At 41.6% G+C, this 5,756-nt stretch overlaps 1 long non-coding RNA gene across 1 annotated transcript; it reads right to left on the bottom strand.

Annotated features, from left to right (window-relative positions):
- Positions 1-232: 232 nt before the first annotated feature.
- Positions 233-5,441, bottom strand: LOC119459506 (uncharacterized). The gene is made up of 3 exons (XR_005193645.2): positions 5,348-5,441; positions 3,562-3,654; positions 233-317 (listed from the first exon to the last, which is right to left on the bottom strand). It is a non-coding gene; the product is annotated as an uncharacterized LOC119459506 (long non-coding RNA).
- Positions 5,442-5,756: the final 315 nt, after the last annotated feature.

Here is a 5,756-nt window from a genome sequence, read left to right as displayed (position 1 = left end):
TATTTGTTGCCGTCTTTTTGCGTTATTTCCTCGGTAGACAACACCGTTAATAGGAGAGATACATTTTCATAATAAGTGGCAGAGATGTCTGGCTCGCTGTACGGTCCGTATATTTCTCTAGACGAGACATGTGATACATTAAATGACCCACTCAAAGGCATTACACTCATGCTGCTCTTCAGGTGTTGCTTGTCAAACCGTTTTATTTTCGGCTAACCAAAGCAAACTTCTTTCATCCGTGCTGTGAGCAGTTCACTGTTATCCGTTGATTGGCTGGCAGCATGTCGGGTTAGGTTTGCGAAATGGTGGTGGAGCAACTGAAAAAGCAGGTATTAAAAATATAGGTTTGCTAAAGCAATGCAACGAGCAAATTACGATAGTGCAACTGTCAAGAAAATAATTATTATGCAGGAAATCACAGTGGTACAACTCACATTGCAGGAAGGCTGATGACTCTATAAAGCCCACATGCTTGCAGTATGCACAGAACGTGTGCGCTAGGATTTCAGCTTAAGAATTTATTTAATTGAATTGTAACATGATGCTAGTTGTGATTAAGGCACTATCAAACGTTATGCACCTATGGGAAAAAGGTGCAGGTTTTTTTTTAATAGTAAATCATATTGAAGAAAACCAATGAATGCCATAGGAACGATGAATTGATGCGGTAATGTGTTGCACATTATCACAAGAACATTTCTATAAATGCATGCGAGCTTCCTCGTGAAGAAACGGTAACGCTCCAGATTTCAAACTCATCAAATAGTGGCCTGCCATTGAGGCCACTGGATCCTCGTATAGAAATTTGCATTCAATCAGTATCGTAGAACAACCGTGATTTCACCGCATTTCGCTTGTTTCACGCTAAATTACTTCATGCTATCTACTCTTGCGGCGCTGAATCTAAATTCGACTTGAATCCTAAGGATCTGAGAGGACGCTCAGATAAAATGCGTTTGATATGTATAGTGGAACAAAAAACCTGTTTTAAGCTGCAGCAATTCCCCCTTTTTGCTTTTAACACAAAATCGTGGTCTGGCGTTTACGAAGGTCACAGAAATAAGGTCATTACTTTATTTACTAAGTAATGTATTGCAATATGCATGCCATACTTTAGGCAGGCATGTTTTAGGCACAACATTTTTTTAAATCACACGGGCAAATCAAAGTTGCAACGTTTTATGATGTGAATAATAATGCCCTCATCACCGCTCCTATTCTGACGTTTTGCGGGAGACAGAGTTTCATAACCTGGTGTAACTATTTCTTTTGATGCAGTAGGGCTATGTAACGCTGTAAAAAGTACCTCTTCTTTTCTGATGACGTGTATTGCAGTCAAAATGGCCCAGCTGAATTTATTCATTCAGCTAACACAACGAGCTTCCTAAATCCTTGTCGCGAATGTAAGAGATCTGTAGGCAACGTCGCAAGTTGGTGCATACAAATTTGTCAACAACGGTGCCTCAAACCCGCCATGCATTCGGTAGCTGCGGTGTCATTCACCCTGACATGTTAGAAATTTCTATCTTTGCTAGGAATATTTTAAGTGGAGATGAACGAAGAAACGCAAATGATTTTTGTACCGAATATATTTTTTGCGAGAATTCAAGCCAAGATGTTTCTGACGCCGACGTCTCACTACTGAGTACATAAATTACATGCTCCAACTTGTTGTCTGCAGCCAAGAAATATCTCCATATTACACATTTCGCTCAGTTTGCAGCTTTTTCAGAAACAGGTGAGAACATTGATGCTTCTGAACAATGAACAAGCATGACTTATGCTGAACCATACATCCATGCTTCCTGCATATCTGCACGTGGCATGTAGTCGTGAGCTGGTAATGGCGGACAATGAAGTCAAAAGAATGCACATTGTGCTCCGTGAATAATTTATTAAACTCAAAAAGCGTTGTACTCTGCTTGCCTAAGCAGAGTACATGTGTTGAATCATGGTCCGTATCAAAAGCAGACTTCATGTTCCGTATATTTAGAGCCGCCGTTACCGCTGACTGAGAAGCTGATAGCATTGACTAGCGGCCGTGGCGCTATGACTCCAATATGTCATGCAGCCGAACTCACTGATATCCGTCCTAGAAGAGGTCTTTACCGCTCGCCATGTTTATCTTGTTTGGTAACAAGTCGACCTAATGGCCGAATTTGGATCATAGCCAAAATGGTCGATTCCATGGAGTCCATCAAAGGACCGTACCAGTAATTCCGTATCGATTGTAGCCTTCTATGCTTCAACCGTAACGTGCCGAACCAGAAACGTTATTTACTTTTCGGTTCAGGCTCAATTCGGCTTCAGGCAAGTTCCAATAATAGTGTTTCGGTTTTGTGCTCAGTTCTGCCTAAAATTACAGTTAGTGTGCTCATTTCGGCTAGGGTTTTGGTTAAGATCAACACCCCCGTATTGAGCGCGGCTTTTTTGGCGTAAATCTGCCGCTGCTGCCTTTTGATAAATCCTTGCATTCACTAGATGTCGTGTCATTCTTGCGTTTCTTTTTTATTGTGCTGCGCGACCAGTATCTTTGGGCGTGACCTTCGTGTGCTTGGCTAAAAGCTTGCTCATGGGGCACGCTGCGTCTGTGTTCAGGTGACCATACTTCTCACAGTTGCTGCACTCTTACTCGTCCGCCTGATGGGGTGGCTTAGCGTGTTCTTCATGCTAGGAACCAAATAGAGGGCTCACTGCGTTCACCTCGGTGGAAAGATCTTGTCTGTGGTCAGGCCCGTGGAATTGGAGGCCTGGCCAGTACCGATGACGGCGTTTTGGAAATAACCTTCCTCCAAAAATCCTCACATTTAACGCACTGTGAAAGGGCAAACTGTTGGGAACGTAATCAACACTGTGCATTTCTTGCCTGTATGGCAGGCAAACCGTAATTGCACGTGTTCCCCGTTTAGGACCTCAGTCAACGGCTAGCATGCGTCGCCTGGTGCGTAGTCGTATATGGTGCGAAGTAACATGGTTCGTTGTGAACGTAGGGTTCACACATTGAAAAGCTCAGGCTACCAGGATATCCAGCTTATTCAATTTTACAAATTCGACGCATCTATTTCGTCGCACGTCTGAATTGTAACTGTTTCATGCATTGCTGAATAACTTCAGTTGATGTTGAGTAAGCTTTCGATCGTATGGTAGGAAAATAAGCCAGTAGATTGCGGTCCTTAGCAACTAAATGTATGTCTATGCGGATTCTGCGTAATACATAGCGCGCAAATTTCGTATATTAGATTGCTAATGTGCTCGAATTCTGTCCGTTTGCGCGTTATTACATTTTACAAGAAAATAATCCTAGTTCAAGTGCTTTAAACAAGAGAAGGGCAAAATTATTAAAAATTATTGGTGCACTATATTTGACAAAATGCTTTTTTTCGAAAATTAGTTTTAAGGAAAGCATTGAGGAAGTACAACTGACACAGGCAGTCATTTCATATGAAAATTTTGTCAAATTTTCAACCACTCAAAAGCATGGAACCCTTGGATTACCTGCTATTTTGCTAATCAAAAATATATCCGTACTACACAAATAAGCAGAAAAGAAACCGCACTCACCACACCTGCACATACACAGAGAGGTTGCATTGCAGACGTGCGTACACTCATATAATCCAAAGGGACTATTACCGCAGCTCTCCTTGCCTGTTACTGTGTAAAGTAATATGATCATCAAACAACGCTCTTGTAATCCGGTAGAATGTTTTAATGCACAATACTGTGATAATCCCCGTAATAACATTGTCTCCTACATTGTCTATTATTACATTGTCTACTACAAAGTCAGATAAACGCTTTCATCCTGAACTTTAGGATGGCATAATAGCGAAGTTGCCCTTGATATTAGTGTCATGAGTTATATTCTAGGGCTTCATGAGGTCATATAAAAGGGGACGAGAAAGTGACGTTGATTAGCAGTGGTTAAGCTCTTACAATCTTTTACAAAGTTTATAACTTTTGCAATGAGGTCTGAACATTACGGGTAATTGCCCTAATCGAATCTGATTTGTGATGTTATCTCAACTATCCTCAAGTGGCCGGGCTACATATATAATATCCACCAGCACATTGCACTTACCCTAACTCTCGTCCAGTCGCATTTCACCGCGAGCAGTGTACACACAAATGACTTGCAAAAAGTCAATTATTTGAATTACATATATTCCGAAGTCATGCAAAAGCTTCGCTGGGGAGTGGAACGTACACTTGTTTCAGCCCCTCATGGGACACATTTCTCCAAAGAGAAAGCTCCCATTGTAACGCACGGCTACCGGTAAGGGTCGTGGTTACTGTTTGCTCAGATCCTTCAGCAATTTCTTGGAATGTTCGTGAACGATATGCGAGTGGTAAATGCCAAATGCAAAAATGAATCTTACGAGCATTCACGTTCATAGACTATGTATTGTACCTCAGGTAAGAAATAAGTTTATTTCTTCGTTAATGTAAGGCTTTCTATCGCTGCAATATCTTACCTACTGCAGCGCGTTGATGCACCTGTACTGGCACAAAACATCGAGAAACACATTTGTCCCCTTGCTATTTACCTGCCATGCTTAACCTAAGCGTCCGCCGGACTATGCGCTACCCTAACTACCTTTAGAGAGAGAGAGACGTTATTTGAAGCAAATAAGAAAAATTGCCCTGAGCTGGTGCGCTCATGCAGCAATATGACAATTCACGGTAGTTAGTCTATGTTGCCCTTACACTTTGAAGAAATTGTGATTGTGCACATAGTGGGAGCTGTCATTTTACAGTGATAAGACACTCTTGGTAATCGCGATCAAAGCATTGCTTTTCTTCGGTGATGTACTTATTTTTAGTCATTCGTTTCATTGCCTGCAGTTGCAAGAACAATTTGAGTAAAGGGAAATTGTTAGTCTTTTGCTTTCTCATCATGGTGGGGCTAAGCAACTGTTACAATTTGAAATCCACCAAATCACAAGCGGCAAATATTTTTGCTCTGAATATATAGCATCGATGCAATACCAGCTCAAATAGTATTCAAGCTGATTTAAAGCAACAATCTGGACTACAGAATGGCACCATGTAAATATGAACTGTATTGAATTGCTTTTGATGTTTTGACTCTGTAATATTAGTTTATTATAATATATTTCTATAGAAGATAAAGAAACAATGAGTTTGAGCATATTGCTCCCTGGTCACTAGTATTCTGGAGACGGCACGACAATTGATTACTAAAGTAATGCGGCTGATTGAATAAGCTATCCATCCTCTGTCCATAAGAAGTATGACAATGTGGCTCATGAAACTACTGGTGCTAAAACATTGTTACTTTCGGCGACAAATCATGCTCTATCTAAAGTAGGAAACATATATTTACAGCATTTGCACTTGCATCCGTTACCGAAGCCCTCATACTTCAAGCAGGCTTGTTTTCCACAGGGGCACGTTGGCACGTTACAGCCAGCCAGTTCTAAAACGAAAAAAAAGAGAGCAAATTGGTATGCACTAGGTCAGTATGATCTGCATTATATAGCTATGTGCACTGGCCACTAAATATATTGTCAGGGGTTTATTAACGTTGGATGGCAGCCGGAAGGATTGCACGACGGGCACAGCAAAGGCAGTGTCAGCCGGCGTCAACAGCTGCGATCTGCGCTCGTACCTCTAGCCAAGACAGTGTCCCACTACCACGTGCGTTGCTTCATCCCCACTACAATATTGTTACGGACCAGTATTTACGATGACGAAGAGACGAGCAGTGTGAAGATGACGAGGACGATTAGAGG

Source organism: Dermacentor silvarum, chromosome 7 (genome assembly GCF_013339745.2).
Source record: "Dermacentor silvarum isolate Dsil-2018 chromosome 7, BIME_Dsil_1.4, whole genome shotgun sequence".
Lineage (NCBI taxonomy): Eukaryota > Metazoa > Arthropoda > Arachnida > Ixodida > Ixodidae > Dermacentor > Dermacentor silvarum.
This window is presented reverse-complemented; position numbering and strand designations above follow the sequence as displayed.